Genomic DNA, 17886 nt, shown 5'->3' on the forward strand with positions numbered 1-17886 from the left:
CATAATTTGGGAAGACACTGGGGAAAGGACGGTGGATAGCCTCCAGCAATTCACCTAGGAGGGAAAAAATTCTCCCTTTCACACCCAGAGCCTAGGCTTTAACAAGTTTTCCACAACAGTCAAATAAAAATCTCAGAACAGTTCTGAGTTTTCACTGGACTCTCCGTCTTAATTAAGTAGTCTGGGTGACAGTGCAAAAATTAATTTGAAGCTACCTTTCTTCTTCCTTACTCCGAAGGGCTGAATATTGTCTGTCTTGACTATTAAAATCCCCAGAGATTTCAATTCTGCAGGAGCTCTACATGGTTCTAAATTTAGCCAAGTAATAGAAATAGTTGGAAGGCATACAATTGATTTTAATAACTGTACTTTTATGTTGCCAGGCAGCTAATATCTTAAGTAATCTTAAAGCAGTCATCCACATGAAAGAATAAATATATAAGCCATATAATCAACTGATAGGTTAGTAATGGTGTTAATTAAAATATTATCTAAAACTTCTGTAAATGACCAACTTCCTCCCTCCAAAAATATAGTCAATATTTCTTCCACAGGGTTAATAGGAAAGACTTTAAATATTTCAACAGAACATGTAAATAGCGCATCACCACTTTCCTTACAGCTTATTTATCTGTCTACACATCAAAGGAAGATATAGATAGGTTTAATGTGTTTCACCTTCAGTGCAAAATGTTGTTGTGGAAGGGACCGACATGTCTCATTTCATGTAGAGTCCTAGAGCAGGTCATTCTCAAGTTGTTGGTCCATAGTGACTGGGGTGCACCAGATCCCAATTCTAAGGCTAATTCTATTTTGGATTTTCTAAAACATCAGACCTCATAAGGAGCCATAAAACCATGCTCCAACAAAAATGTTCAATACAGTAAACACCTTAACTTCATGGCAGTTTCCTAGATTGTATTCACAGACCAATATGTAAAATATACTATATGCAGATGAACACAAGTTCAGGTTGTCAAAGCACAAAGTATGAAAGGCCTGGTTTAGAAGCTTCCCTATCTAAGGAGATTTTGATTCAGACAGTAGAAGATACAATGAGGAAAACAACTCTTAAGTGACTACACCACAGGAAGAAAAAGCCTGGATTACATGAGCAGAAGGACGAAAATTTATTTTCACCTTCACATGTCACCACTAAGTTAGGAGAAAAACCCAAGACAATGCCCATTTTCTGTACAATACCCCATCTCCCATGGCAAGTAATCACAGCTGACTATAACTCACTTCATTCTAAGAAATAATTCAATTCAGACACTTTATTATCAAGTACATCTAGGAAGACAGAGAAGGGTGTTAGATCTGGAATCCATTCTATTTTTTTTTTCTTACTGGAAATAACTGATCCCATAATGATAGCAAAAGATAGATAATTAAGTATGAGAAGTGGTTCCCCTTTAAAAGAACCATTCCCCCCTAAAGGAATCAGGGTTCCCTGCAGAAATGATTGATTCCAGGTCCGGGGCAAGTAAAGTACAAAGTGAGCCCAAAACATCGTGTTATGTCAGAGTGTAAGGAAGTGCTCAAAACCTGACTGGGACATGTCCAAAGAACACAGAAGTCAGTTTGAAGGGGCTCCCATTGACCAAATTTACGACAATTGCTGCATTTTTAATACAGAACGTTGTCAGTATTTTTAATGTTGACAGCAATGAATTGTAACATAGAAGTTTTTAAAAATACAAAATCTATAGTGATCCTCTAAGACAAAAGAAAGGAAGAAGTAAAGCTCTTCCTTATAAAACAATGTCAACTAGTAAATGAAGGAATAAAAGAAGCAACATTTTGCAACCACTCACGTAATAACTGACTCAGGCAAGGATCATCGAAGGATGTTAATGCCACTGGGTAAAATGCTGAGGAACAGAAGAGTCACACAATCTTAAAAGTATCATCCCACAGACAGTTTCTTAATTACAAAGGAAAAAAGGTACCTTTACAAAGAAGAAATGTAGCTGACATAAACTTAACTAAATGATCAAACTTAGTATCATCAATAATGGGACAAAGTGACATTACGTGCACAGAGAAGCACACAACACCTTCTTGTCAAAAATGTTTAACCTGAATCTAATCATGACAAATCCAAATTGTAAAACATTCTTCGACACAACTAGCCTGGACTCTAAAAATATCAGTGACGTGGAAAACAAAAAAGGGGAAGAGAACGGCTCTAAATTAAAAGACTAAAAGCATGACAATTAAATTCAACACATGATCCTTGAACATCAAACCCAAAACTGGAAGAAAAGTATAAAGCAATACCTCAATTACTGAGATAATTGAAGAAATTTGAGTATAAACTATACATAATTATTATATCACTGTAAAATGTCTTGAATGTGATAATGAGTTTGATAACAGTATGGTGGTAATACAGGAAAATGCCTTGTTCTTAGGCAATATATGCTGAAGAAATTTGGGGTGAAGTTTCTTGTCTGTAATTTCCTAATATAGTAATAAAAATTCTTAATACACAAAAAATGTGTATATGTGTAGGGAAGGAAAGGGGAGAGAGGTAGTGAGAGAGAGGGAAAGGAAGGAAGGGGATAAAGAAAGTGTGAGAGCACAAATGTGGCAAAACATTTGATAAATATAGGTAAAGTCATACTGATGTTCCCTGTATCATTCTCAACTCTTCTATAGGTTTGGAATTCTTCCAAATAAAAAAGATGAGGTGAAAAAGAACAAGAACCAACATTAACTCACTCTTGGCTACCTAGAGTAAGTTGTGCTGTGTCCTGAAAAGCAATTCTAGATGATGGCTACAATAGCAGACTAAAAAAAACTGAACTCCCTACTAACTCCAAACCAGCCCCCGCTTTTTAGTGATATAATTGACATAACATTATATTAGTTACATGTATAACATGAGTCAACATATGTATACACTGCAAAATGATCACCACAAAGTCTAGTTAACATGCATCACCAGACATATTTACAAATTTTTTTCTTTGTGATGAGAATTCTGAAGATCTACTGTCAGCAACTTTCAAATATACAATACAGTATTATTAACTATAGTCCCCATGTTGCACATTACATCCCTAAACTTGTTTTTAATAACTGTAAGTTTGTACCTTTTGTCCACTTTCACTCATTTTGCCCACCCCCTATCCGCCACCTCTGGCAACCATCAATCTGTTCTCTGTACCTATGAGTTCAATTTTTCTTTTCTTTAGATTCCACATAATAAGTGAGATCATATAGTATATCTTTCTCTGACTTGTTTCACCTAGCTTAATGTCCTCAAGGTCCATCCATGTTGTTACAAATAGGATTTCCTTCTTTTTTATGGCTGCAGAATATTCCATTGTATATATAAAAAACATATTTTCTTTATCCATTCATTTGTTGCAGGACACTTACGTTGTTTCCACGTCTTGGCTATTGTGAATAATACTGCAATGATGTGGAGATGCAGATGTCTCTTTAAAAGTGATTTCATTTCCTTCAGACATATACCCAGAAGTGGGATTGCTGGGTGATATGGTAGTTCTATTTTTAATTTCTTGAGGAACCTCCATACTGTTTTCCACAGTGACTGTACCAATTTACATTCTCACCATCAGTGCACAAGGGTTTCCTTTTCTCCACATCCTAACCAACATTCGTTATCTCATCTTTTTGATAGCCATTCCAAAAGGTGTGAGAATGTGAGCCATTCTCTCATTGTGGTTTTGATTTGCATTTCCCTTGTCATATACCTGTTGGCCATCTGTATGTCTTCTTTGGGAAAATATCTATTCAGTTCCTCTGCCAATTTTCTAATCAGATTTTTTTTCTACTGAGTTATATGAGTTTTATATGGATATTAACCCTTTATCAGATAAGTGATTTGCAGTATTTCCTCCCATTTAGTAGGGTGTCTTTTCATTTTGTTGATGGTTTTGCTTGCTGTGCAGCAGCTTTTTTTAGTTTGATGTGGTCTCACTTGTTTATTTTCGCTTTTGTTGCCAAATCCAAAAAATCATCACCAAGACAGATGTCACGGAGATTACTGCCTATGTTTTCTTCTAGGAGTTTTATGGTTCCAGGTCTTATGTTCAAGTCTTGTATCCATTTTGACTTAATTTTTGTGTATAGTGTTAAGATATGGGTCGAATTTTCCCAACACAATTTATTGAAGACACTACCATTTCCCCATTGTATATTCTTGGCTCCACTGTCATAAATTAACTGACCATATTTGCATGGATTTATTTCTGGGCTCTCTATTCTGTCCCATTAATCTATGTGTCTGTTTTTATGTCAAATACCAAACACTTTTGATTACTATAGCTTTGTACTATCGTTTGAAATCAGGAAGTGTGATGACTCCAGTTTTGTTCTTTCTCAAAATTGCATTGGCTGTTTGGGGTTTTTTGTGGTTCTACACAAACTTTAGGATTGTTTGTGCTGTCTCCGTGAAAAATGCCACTGGAATTTTGATAAGGATTGCATTAAATCTGTAGGCTGCTTTGGGTAGTATGAACATTTTAGCAATATTAATTCTCCCAAAACATGAGCATGGAATAGCTTTCATTTATGTCTTCAAATTATTTTGTCAATGTCTTACAGTTGTCATGTACAGGTCTTTCACCTCCTTACTCAAATTTATTCCTAGATATTTCATTCTTTTTCATGTAATTGTAAATGGGATTGTTTTCCTTAGTTTCTCCGATAGTTCATTATTAGCATATAGAAAAGCAACTGATTTTTGTATATTGATTTTGTATCCTGCCACTTACTGAATTCATTCATTAGTTCTTACAGTTTTTTGGTGGGCTGTTTAGGGTCTTCTAGAAATAATATCACCTGTAAACAGTGACAGTTTTACTTCTTCCTTTCCAATTTGGATGTCTTTTACTTCTTTTTCTTGCCTAATTGCTCCAGTTAGGACTTCCAATACTATGTTGAATAAAAGTGGTAAGGAAAGCTCCCAGCTTTTTATCATTGAGTATGACATTAGCTGTAACCTTATAATATATGGTCTTTATCTTGCTGAGGTACGTTCCCTATATATTGACTTTGTTGAGTTTTCATCATAAATGATGTTGCTTGTTCTTTTTCTTTTTAATTAATTTTACCTCTTTCTTTTTCTTTTTTTCCGAGGAAGATTTGCCCTGAGCTAACATCAGTTGCCAATCTTCCTCTTTTTGCTTGAGGAAGATTTGTCCTGAGCTAACATCTGTGCCAATCTTGCTCTATTCTGTATGTGAGTCACTGCCACAGCATGGCCACCGACAAGAGGTGTAGGTCTGCGCGTAGGAACCAAACCCAGGCTGCCGAAGCAGAGCTCTCCAAACTCAACCACTAGGACACAGGGCCATGTCCTCAAATGCTTTTACTGCATCTACTGAGATATGATTTTTAGCCTCTATTTTGTTAATGTGGTGTATCACATTGGTTTGCAGATACTGAACCACCCTTGAATCTCTAAAATAAATTCCACTTAATTATGGTGGATGATCCTTTTAACATACTGTTGAATTCAGTTTGCTAATATTTTGTTGAGGATTTTTGCATCTATGTTCATCAGGGATATTGCTTTTCTTGTAACGTCCTCGTCTGGTTTTGGTATCAGGGTTATGCTGGCCTCATAAAATGAGTTTGGAAGTGTTCCCTCCTCTTCTATTTTTTGGAAGAGTTTGAGAAGGACTGATATTAATTCTTCATTAAATGTTTGGTAGAATTCACCAGTGAAGCCATCTGGTCCTGGACTTTTGTTTGTTGGGAGGTTTTTGATTATTGATTCAATCTCTTTACTAGAAATGGGTCTGTTCAGATCTTCTGTTTCTTCATGATTCACTCTTGGTAGGTGGAATGTTTCTAGGAATTTATCCATTTCTTGTAGGTTGTCCAATTTGCTGAAAAACAATTGTTCATAGTAGTCTCTTATGAACCTTTATTTTTCTGTGATATCAGTCACAATGTCTCCTATTTCACTTTTGATTTTGAGTCTTTTTTTTCTTGGTGAGTCTAGCTAAAAGCTTGTCTATTTTGTTTATCTTTTCAAAAAAACAGTTCTTAGTTTTGTTCATCTTTTCTATTTTTAGTCTCTATTTTACTTATTTCTGCTCTGATCTTTGTCATTTCCTTCCTCCTACTAATTTTGGACTCAGTTTGTTCTTTTTCTAATTCCTTGAGGTATAAAGGTAAAGTGTTTATTTTAGATCTTTCTTGTTTCTTAATGTAGGCATTTATCGCTATGAAATTCCCTTTTAGAATTGCTTTTACTGCATCCCACAGGTTTTTGTATTTTATATGTTCCATTTCCATTTTCATTTGTCTCTGGGTACTTTTTAACTTCTCTTTTAATTTCTCCTTTGACTCACTGGTTGTTCACTAGCATGTTGTTTAATCTCCACATATTTGTGAATATTCCAGTTTTCTTCTTGTAATTGATTTCTAGTTTCATACCATTGTGGTTGGGAAAGATTTTAGATATGATTTCCATCTTCTTAAATTTATTAAGACTATTTTGTGGCCTAACATATGATCTATCCTGGAGAATGCTCCATGTGCACTTGAGAAGAATGTGTATTCTGCTGCTTTTGGATGGAATGTTCTATATGTCTGTTAAGTCCATCTGGCCTAATGTGTCATTTAAGGCCAATGTTTCACTTTTGTGTGGATGACCTATCCATTGATGAAAGTGGGGTATTAAAGTCCCCTATTATTGCACTGCTATCTGTGTTTCCCTTTACATCTGTTAATATTTGCTTCATATATTTAAGTATGCCTAAAATTTGCCCTTTCCTTATCTCAGTTAACATACCACCCAATCACCCAAGACAGAAACTGAGAGTCATGTATTCACAACTCCTTCCCACTCCTTCCACATTTAACCAATCTTCAAATTGTGGCACCATCTCCTGGATCCATTTCATCTTCTCGGCTCCTCTCCTCTCTTGTCCACTCCAATCACTTCTAGGCAGAGAATTTAATTAATGGGGCAATATCTCCAGAGCTCATTTTTGCCTCCAGCAAAGCAAGTGGCTATGTTCCCAATGGTAGCTGTTCTGTCAGCCTTCATCCCTAAATAACTAGAAGTCTCTAACCTGTCCTTGATGGACATGTAGTACAAGTGAGAAATAAGCAGTTGTTTGAAGCTACTGAGATTTAGGGTTTGTTTCTTACCTAGCATACCCTGGTCTGCCCTGATTTCAACATCTTCTGCATAGACTACGCTAACAGCCTCCTAACCAGTGACTCTCTGTCTACTCTAAATTCCTTATAAGTATTTCTCCAAATTGCTACCAGAGTTGTCTTTGTAAAACAATTATTCCATTTCTCCAGTTAAAATCTTCAGAGGTTCCTCTCTTCCTCAAAATATTCCAAATTCCTTAATACAGCTCTTAAAGCCAACCATAAAATCAGGCTGTATACACATCCTCTCCAGCCATTCAAAATACTGCTACCTCTCCATACATACCATATTCTTTAATACTCCTGGGTCTTTGCTCAGGCTATTCTATCTGCTTGAAATGACTTCCCACCCTTACACCACTTCACCCTACCTCTGCCTGCCTAGCTATACAAAACCCCTAGTCAGCTATCTCCCCCATTCTCTCAACAGCTATTCAAACTTGGCTCTCTTCTCAAGGCCCCTATTTTGCCAACCCTCTTTACTCAAACACATCAGCCCCTAACCCAAAAGGATATGTCTCCTACACCACAAAGATTAAGGCACTCCCTCAAATTCCTTTTTCAGATACCAAACACTTGTCCCCACCTCTTTTTGACCTTTTCTTCTTTCTTAATGAAGGAGATAATAATTCTACCTCTGCTCTGGATTTCATCTTCTCTACATGCTCAAGGACTTCATTATCACTACTCTCTACTGTCTTGCTCATTCCCTAAATATATAAATATGCTCAAGTTGCTCATTTTAAAAAACTCTTCCTTGAACCCCACATTCGCTCACTACTGTCCTCTGTCTCCACCTCTTTGCAATCATCTGGAAAAACAGGGCTTATTTGCCTTTTCTTTCCCACCTCCTATTTATTCCTCAACCCAACACACTGTCCTTATCACTCCAGAGACCATGCTCTCACTGATGTCACTAATGACTTGAAGGTGAAATTCAATAAATTCTTTTCCGTCCTTACCATACTTGACATTTCCACCACACCTGACATGATTGCCTTCCTCCTCCTTGAAACTCTCTTCCCTAAGATCCTGTCATATGCACTTTATTGGTTTTCCATCTACCTTCCCGGCCTCCTCAATTTTCTTCCAGGGCTCCAGTGCCACCAGCCACACTGTAACTGTCAGTATTCTCCAAAGCTCTCTCCTCAGGCTTCAGCTCTTCAGTCTTGATATGATCCTTAAATGACCCAAATCCATCACTTCAACTACAACACATATACTGTTGACTCCCAAATGTCTCTCCAGCCCTGATTTCTCTTTCCAACTCCAGACTGATACATCTAACGTTCTATTAACCATTTCCACATGGTTCCACAGGTACCTCAAATTCAACCAATCCAAAACCAAACACCTCATCTTTATTGTCAAACATGCAACTTCCTGTATTCCCTAACTCATAAACGATATCACCATCCACCATGGTATGGAACCCAGAAAACCAGGAGTCATCCAAGAGCTTATCCCTCTCACTCACCCCTATACTCAAACACACACATCTCCAAGTCTAACAAATCCTACCTCCTAAATATCTCTTGAATCTATTCATCTCTGTGCACTTGTAGTACCACTTCAGACTCTATTTCTTACCTGGATTATTTTGACTGCCCTTAAACTGGACTCCCTAATTCTAGTTTATTGTCTCTAGAGAGCTCTTTTGGCACAGGAGCAATCACGATCCTAGCAAATTTAACTTAAGTGTGAGCAGACACTCAAAATGGAACGTACAGAGGGAAATATGGTAAGGTAAAGACAAAGAGGAACCACGCTTCATGGAAACTGGGTCAAAAGAGGCAGGCAAAATGAGAGGTTTGGGATGCCCTGAATGGGTTCCAGAACATGATACCTAAACCAGTGAAGGTTTTTGTTTTTGTTGTTTTGAGGTGGAGAGGAGTTCAGGGGAAACAATGGTATATCTGAAGGCAGCAAGGTAAGAGAACAGGGAGGGTGAAGGAAAAACTAATTCATCTGTAGCTGAAGCCTAACCCTGAAAGCAAATGGAAAAGAGCAAAATATAAGGCAGATGAGGTAAGACACTCAGACTTAAAAAAATAAAGCCTAGCCTTTGTAGTGGGAACAAGAAAACATTAAAAGGTTTTAAGCATGAGAAAATAGATTTTAGTTTTCTTTGGCTGAAGGGTACAGAACTAAATGAAAGACTGGAAAGAGCAAGACTAAGGCAGGAAGGCCAGTTAAAGGCCATCAGAATTATCCAGATAAGAGATGATGGTCTTCTGAACTAAGGAAATGGCAATACTGATGGAGAGAAATGGAAAGATTGAAGAGAGATTGAGGAGGTAAGAGTCTACATAACTTTAGAATTACTGGATATTAAAGAGTAAGAAGGACTCAAGTATGACATCCAGATTTCCAGCTTATGAAACCAGGTGGTATCATTAAGAGAAAAAAGAGAGCCAGCCCTGTTGCAGAATGGTTACGTTTGCACGCTCCGCTTTGGTGGCCCAGGGTTTCGCAGGTTCAGATCCTTGGCACAGACACGGCACCACTCATCAAGCCATGCTGAGGCAGCATCCCACATGCCACAACTAGAAGGACTCACAACTAAAAAATATATACAACTATGTACCAGGGGGGCCCTGGGGAGAAAAAGGAAAAATAAAATCTTTAAAAAATAAATAAATAAAAGAAAAAAGAACAAATTTCCACGGAAAAAATATTTTTGCTTTGGTCATGTTGAATTTGAGGTGCTGCATGACAGTCAAATGGAGATCTTCAAGAGACCAGTGAATAAGTGAGCCTAGAGCTCAGGTGAGAGATCAGAACTGGAGATAGAGACTCACAAATTGTCACTGTATAGTAACAGATGCTAACTGAAGTCATCAGGATGGATGAGACTGACAGATTGTGTAGAGTAACGTTTTTCTAAACATCATCCAAGACAACTGACCAGAGACATCAGAACCACGAATGTTTGTTAAAATACAAATTCCTGGGCTCCATCCCAAGCCTACTAAATCAAAATCTCTGGGGATAAGACCCACGGACACACATTCCATTTATTCAATAAATGTGTACTGAGTAACTATTCTACGCACTAGGAATATAGCACTTATAAAATAAATAAGGTCCCTGTTCTTGGGGTTTAAATTCTAGCTGTGAGCCAGACTACAGACAAGAAAACAAACAAGATAATGTAAAATAGTGGTAAATGCTGTGGACAGAATGAAACAGAGGAATGATGCAGCACAAAGAGGAGGTTAACTATTTTGGATCAGGTGAAGTTCTATGGAGGCATAATTTGAGCTGAGACCCGAATAATGAGAAGAAGTAAGTCAGGTGAAGATCTGAGAGAACAGCATTTCAGACAGAAGGAACTACAAGTGCAAAGCCCTCAAGGTAGGAAAAAAGCCACTATGGCTAGAGCAACAGGAAAGTGTGGTACAAGGCAGGTCAGAGAGGCTGGCAGGGGCCAGACGATGAAGGCTTTTGTAAGCCACATTCTTAACAAATTCTCCAAGAGATGCTTATGCCATTAAGGTTTAAGACCCAGAGTTAGGGAGAATACAAAAGAAACCTTAAAGAAAACACATATTTAAGGGATGAGCAGGAGTAAAAAAGCCAGGAATGCAAATGGAAAACAAAGTAGTGTCACAAACACTTCAAGAAAGAGAAGGGTCAACAGTGACAAATGCTGCAGAAAAACTGAGTAAGAGGATGAAAAAGGGTCCATTCAACATAATAACAAGGTCCACTATTTTCTTCCCAATGATTTTGATGGCTGCAGGGAGCTGCCTCCACCAATAGCATTAGAAACACTAAGTGGTGTACATTCACCTGCTACCCATCTATAGCACATTGTTTCCTAGAAGTTATCAGCTGGTTACAGTCCTAGATTTTCTTCTTCCTTTTTCCCAAAGAATCACAAAGGAAGGGTAAGGAGAAAGAATAATTTGTGAGTATAGAGGAAATGTATTTCACATGTATCCATTACTAAATTTGGACTGTCACTGCCTTGATTACTTTCCTCCTAGTTCTCTGTTCTGAAGCTTTCACAGTCTGAATTACCCTTCTCCAAGGAATAAAGAATTACCTGATGACCATAATGCTGCTCACATGCCAAAACCATGCATAAATTCTTACAACTGACATATACAACAAAAAACCTGCTACCACAAAACAATATGAACTGCATACTTGGAAAATCTAGTCTTTTAATATAAATGTTGACACCACTTTAAGGTCCAATGAGCTTCTAGGAAAGAGAAAAGTGCTTTGCAGATATGAAATGTGGTTTTGATCATTATTAATAATAAACACTGCAACACAAATGTCGTTACTAACATGAAATATACCCAAAGCATCCACATTGGAAGATAATGGACCAAGTGGCAGAGGAAATTAGTTAATGAAGTTAAAACAGTCTCTCCATCCTGTACATTAGACAAGAACGGTAGAGAAGACTAATAGTGGGAGCAAAATTACCTCCAAAAAATCAAGATAGAACTTGACTAGCCTACAGACCAGTCTTTTCTCTTTCTTTTCCCATTACAGACTCACAATCAACACATACCAACTAGAAATAAACTGAGTTCTTTCAAACCTTGCTGATCACCTCACTTATCTTTACACTTTTAGCTCTATAGGATAAGGACTTAAGCTGAGATCTTTCGGGACCTCAGAATAACTGTATGGGTGCAAAACTATAGTTTTTACTTGCTTGCAAAAGATTCTGAGGTTTTCAATGGGGGAAAAAAGCTGTAAAACATATTATTAATACATATAGAGAAACGGAAGAATCGGAATACTGGTCTAAGTCAGGGAAGAGACCTTACAGGAGCATTTGACAACTAGCAAGGGAACGAAAAGATTTTTTGTTTTTGTGGTTAACGAACTAAGGAGAAATAGAACAAAATGAGTCCTTTAAAATACCAAAAGTGTTTTGACTATTGGGAGACATGACCGCCTGAGGCTTTTGCACCTTTTCTCCTTATTGTCTCTCATCTCTAAGCTGGAGTTTCCAATTTGATCAGTTCTTCTTTAAAAGCACAGGAAAGCCCTCTGGGAAACTTGCTATCAAATAGAAAGCTGAAACAGCTTTTCCAGTATAGGCTCACACAACTAAACAACTCACAAGAGATCCTGCACCTAGATTTAGCAAAAAGAACACCTAGATTAGGAAGCATCCCAGAATCTTTCCTTTCTTACACCCCCAAGTAAAAATGATGAAATCAGTGCAGATTATTGTAATTAAGGACTGTCAACATTAATTTTTTAACTATTGGAGAAAACAGATATATGCTAAGAAAATCTAAGGGAACTCAAAGAGGAGTCAAAACAGAGCAAGTTATGAAATCTTTCCCATCTATATCAGTTTTCAGAAACTCAAACTTAAGAAGGAATGGACAGTAAGTACTGGAGAGATAGAACAAGTGCTACACTGCTAAACTGGCAACCATGGTAAGAACAAAAGTTAACCACTAAAAGATTATTAAGTGGAATGTTTTCTACACAGAGGATGAGAAGGATACAGCTGGAGGAAAATACTGAGGCCACTTTGTATGAAGGTCTCTGAATCAGGCTCACCAACTATATTCATGCATATATATTCAAGCCATGAGTCCAGTTATTTTTACTATTTGTAAGTTGGCAGCACATTCCCCAGAGGGACACTCAGAGTCTCTTATCCAATCTTATAAGGAGGCTTAGAAAAACAAACAAGCAAAAAAAACCCCACCCACAGTTTCACGAAATTCTGTCCTCTGTGCTTCCTGGGACCATGTAAGCAAAATGCAACACTTTTTATCCCTTCCTCAAAATCTGCTTTTTCCTGAAAGCTGTCCTCGAATTCATAAAGACATCTGGCACAGGAATAAGTGCTGCATCGTTCAGAAACCATTATCTACACTAAAACATGGTCAGTATTCAGCATTTATCTATAAAAGGTGAGAACATGGCATAGAGATGTTTAAGTATCTCTGGGGCCTGAAAAAGACTTCCTGGAAACTTTGTGAAAGGATTTAAAAGGGGACAACAGAAATCTGGTAGAGCTTTTATCAACCTGCCTAAATTATGTCAGAAATTATTCACAAAATGAGAACTCTTAATATACTTCTCATGCTGTTGCTTCTTTACACTAATAATATCAGAACCAAATCCAGTCCAATAGATACAAGATCCCCAAGTCTTCCACCCCCTGCAAACCATTCTCTCATAAGCCTGGAAGCTTTCAATATCTTGGCAAAGCTTTAAGCAAAAACCCCAGGCTTTGCCACCAGCATTCCCACAAAATGTTAAAAGCAGTGCCTCACCCACTTTGCCTTCCTAAGCTAGAGAACAGTGGCCAGGACTGCCCCAAAGAGAAATCTCATCCAGGCCACTCTGGCCAGAAGGTCAACGAAGGTAACAAATGCACCAATCAAGAAAGGAAAGGAGAAAGGAAAAAATAAATTAGGGATTACCCACAGAACTCAGGGGACCTGCTCCTTTTATCCTCAGACATAATATAGAATTTAGTTACTAAAATGCCCCCCAAAATGATTTGTGAAAAAAAAAGATTACATGTTCCCCAGAACCAAACACTCCACCACTGTTAGAGAAAATTATTCTTACAGTTTTTGAGCTCAACTGTCTCCACATGAAAGAGAAAAAAAAAAATCTAACGCATACAGCCCGGACCATAAATACTAACATCTTCAGTCTACTGAAAAATTCAAAGAGGAACCAGCTTGTTCAGCTCTCTGGGGCCAAAAAGGCAAGGATGATGATATTTGCCTCATCAGGGATGTGAACAAACCTCAAAGGAAGAGCCTGAGCAGTAGGTAAAAATTCTAGCTACCTGAGATCTGATATAATCTTCCTCTAAGACCACCAACACCAAAGATCCTCCACATACTCCATCCTCTCTACCTTCAAAGTGCTTTCATTCAATGACCCAAAAGCATAAGACTTTTGTCAAAAGCAAAGCAAGGCAAGAACTGACAGAAAAAAATCTCAAGTTCTTTCAATGAGTAGTTTACAAAATCCTAGAGAAAATCCATTCCACACCTCCAAGGACAACCAGTCATGATCAGAAATCCACGACAATGAGAGAGTTCAAGAATAAAACAACTCCTTTTTACCTCGTCAGTCAATAAATTTGTTGAGCACAGACTGCATGTCAAGTCTATCCTAAGTGCTGAGGATACAGCAGTTAACAAAACAAAACTATCTGCTTACATGACGCTTACTTTCTAATGGAGGAGACTAAATGTACACTATGTTCTTGACTGAGAAGGGGTAAGAGGAAAGGAAAGCAGACAAGTGGGATAGGGAATTATACACAAGTATGTTGGGGAGGGGCTTTGCAATTTAGATAGCCAAGGAAATGTCACTGTTAGAGTGACATTTGAGCAAAGACCTGAAGGAAGTGAGGAGACAAGGCCATGAAGCTTTAAAGGGGAAAAGTGATCCAGAAAGATCCAAGGAGCAAGTGCAAAGGCCCTGAAGCAGAAGTGTGCCTGGTGTGGTTAAGGAAGAGCCGGGAAACTGGTATGCTGGGGGAAAAGGATGCTACAGACCTCGGACTTTAAAGGCAACTGTAGAGTCTTGGGGTTTTATTCTGAAAGGGAAAGGAAACCATCTCCTCTTTTGACTCCTTCCCATTAAAAAATATCAGGCACCCTGTTTTTATTTACAAATTTTTTAAATTTTGCTTTAAACTGTGGCGGTCTACCATATGGATCATATAGTGGACACAAAGACAACTGGAACCACAACTCTGAAATTTAACTTGTGCCCACAGTTGATCACACCTCAGGGAAGGTTCAGTTTCCTCAACCCTGTAGAGAACAGCAACAGGGGAAGAAAAACACAACCAAAGAGTGAACTGAATTAACCTAACCTACCACTTTCCACCACTATTTAAACCATTTTTGTCTTGCTGCTCCAGGCTCCACGAAGGGGAAGGAAAAAAAAAGGAAATATTGGAGGAAAAGAGAAAAAAAATGAAAAAAGAAAAAAACGCATTAGGAAGAAAAAGGAGCCACAAGCAATTAACTGAAACGTCAATTTGCGTATCCAAAAATACAATAAAATGCCAAGAATTTGTGATATTCCTAAAGTGGAACCTGTCACCTCCCTCCTCCCCAGTCTCCATGTTGCCTCACCAACATCAGACAGGACTCAGGCTTCTCAATTTTAGTTAAGTCTATTTGAAAAAAAAATATATACAAGGACATTCATGCGACTGGGATTTCAGTTTAAATTTCCCCTTCTCCAGTTCAATGAACTTCTGGGGCTATTATTCGGTCATTTCTCATCATTATCCAAGATCAATTCCCTTTGAGTGAATGAATATTCTGTGGAGTTGCTAAGCTCATGGTCATAAACGTTGAAAGATGTGGGCTCCACAGGAAACCAAAATTGGGAAGAGTTTTCAGAGGCTCCAGAACGAGTTAGGAGCACAGTGTAGGCCCAACTTTTAAGCTCCAGCAACATCTCCCTGTATGTTCCAACTCCATCCCCGTCCCCTAATAAACTCGACCACCGGCTCGATGTGAAGCACTCCAACACCTCTCCCTCCCAATTCTCCGCCGCTCGAAGGGGAGCGGAGCCCCAAGAAACGCACGGGGCTAGTCACCCCCAGGCACTCCAAGGGCGCCACACGTCTCAGGGCCCCCAGCACAGGCCACAGGTGGCGCGGCCCCCGCCCGCCGCCCCGCGCCCCCCGCCCCCCGCGGCTCGCCTGCGCTCCCCGCGCGCACTCGGGGCGTCTCTGGCCTCGGGCCGTCCTTCACGGGAGGCTCCGGCCGCGACCCACCGCCCCGGGGACCGGGCAGCTGCAGCGCGGGGAGCCCAGGCCGGGGGCCTCCGCCCGCCCGCGCGGCCGCCACGCCCCCTCCCCAGGGGCCGCCCGCGCCGCCCGCCCCCTCGGCCCGGAGGTGGCCTCACCTCACGCGGGCCGCCGCGGGGAGGGCGCCCGCGTCTCCGCCCGCCGCCCGGGCCCACGGCCGCTCGGCTGCGGCTCGGCCCCGACGGCCGGCGGCGGCGCGCTTCAGGGGGCGGGCTCTTCTCAGCAGGGGTTTCCCCGGGGCCCCGGGCGGGGGAGCAGGGGGGGCTGGGGCGGGGGAGGGGAAAGGGGCTTGGGAAGGAGGGGGGAGAGGGTGAGACAAGGGGGGAACCAAACCCGGAAAGGGAGAAAAGGGGGGAGGGGGAAAATCAGAAGGGGAAGAAAGGCCCCGAATCCGCCCCCCGCTGCGGCCTGCGCGCTACGTCACCACGTCCGGCGGAGTCGTCAGCGCGTCCTGCGCCCCGTGCGTCTCTGTTTCCTGTGTGCCTCTCTCACGCCGGCAGACGCCTCCTGCCTGCTCACCCACCGCTGGCGCTCAGGCGCGCGCTCTTGTCCAACATACGCGCACGTGCAGCCGCGCTCGCTCGCTCGCTCGCTCCCTTCGCGTTGTCTGCCTCAAGCCACCAGGGCAGATCCGCTGCGATCCTCAGTGCACCGTAACCCGTCAAGCCCGTCATTCCCCCTAGAGTTAAACATAATACTAACTGCGAAGTAATTTAAATTTACAGAACACTTTCAAAATAGCCTTTCACTTAGGACAGTAACTCCTGCACCCAAAAGAGCATATATGCAATAAATATTCGCAGTATAAATGGACAAAGATCATGTGGTAGGTAAATGTACGTTTTTTTCCAGATGTAAAAATGTGACTCTGAATAAAGCAGGTTTAAGTCTATCCTCTTAAAATCACTTCTTACCACTACCCCCCTCTAAGATAGAGTTCTTTTTCTTGAGTCATCTCAACTTTACAACCTCCCCCATTCTGTCCGTTCTAGGCAGAATCAATTTAGTTATTGATTATGTGTATTTGGATCATTTACTGACCAACTCCCTCAGAGAAGCGTTGTAGTCTTACACGGATAGAATTCAACCGTTAAGTATTTGCTATGCGACAAAAACTGCGGCAGGCAAAAATAATAATCAAATCATTCTAGTACAATCTAAGTGCTGTAATGCAGAGGTGCTCAATGTGCTATGGAAACACAAGAAGGAGAAATTAGTTCTCAGAGGTAAGGGAGATTGAGTAAACTACGGAGGAGCCACAGGTGAAATTTCAGCTAACCTTGAAGAACACAAGTAGGAGTTCATCAGAGAGGCAAGAATAGAGATTCCTGCAAAGTCACAGAGGTATGAAATTCTTCCTTCCTTCAAGGATCAGCAAGTTCCAGGTTTTCAAGTTGGAGGCAGGGGGTAGTGATGGCCAGGAGGAAATATTAGCTAATATTATATTATGTATGTATGATATAGAATATGGAACATTCTACATCTATTATTTCAATTCGGTCCTCAAAATAATAGGTACTGTTGTTACACCCATTTTGTAGATAAGGAAACCTGAGGGACTAAAGGCCTAGATTTTGAACTGTGACAGTTTATCTTCAGAGCCTACTCTTAATCATTACATTATTGGAAATGTAACTGGAAAGGGCAGGTTACAAAGGACAGAGTAGAACAGTCAGGTCTTCCTGGGACAAATGCAGTAACTGAAGAACAGCTAAGGCAGAAACATGAGGCATCCACCCCTAAGAGAAGCCTTCCTCTGCTTCTCCCCCTTTTGCTCACCTCTCATTCCCCCAACTATTTTCCAGAGAGAAGGGGAGCAGCTGAAGTCATCCTAGGATTTGAGGGAGCCTGGGAACTACATACTGTAGTCAAGACATGAAGCAAATAGCAATATAACTACCTCCCCCAATTCAAGGTAAGGTTATCATCCAAGAAAGAAATTA

The 17886-nt window shown here is 40.1% G+C and overlaps 1 protein-coding gene across 20 annotated transcripts in view; it reads right to left on the reverse strand.

Moving 5' to 3' along the window:
* Nucleotides 1-16377, reverse strand: part of R3HDM2 (R3H domain containing 2) — a 131054-nt gene extending 114677 nt beyond the window's left edge. For 15 of the 20 annotated variants that reach the window (XM_070494940.1, XM_070494934.1, XM_070494938.1 and 12 more), the window contains exon 1: nt 16042-16377. The gene's annotated coding sequence lies outside the window, so the exon portion shown is untranslated. Of the gene's footprint in view, nt 1-15854; nt 15966-16041 lie in introns of those variants that run through there. The other 5 variants (XM_070494941.1, XM_070494925.1, XM_070494933.1 and 2 more) reach the window with 5 other exon arrangements.
* Between the last annotated feature and the right edge of the window lie 1509 nt (nt 16378-17886).

This window comes from Equus asinus, chromosome 22, assembly GCF_041296235.1.
Source record: "Equus asinus isolate D_3611 breed Donkey chromosome 22, EquAss-T2T_v2, whole genome shotgun sequence".
NCBI lineage: Eukaryota > Metazoa > Chordata > Mammalia > Perissodactyla > Equidae > Equus > Equus asinus.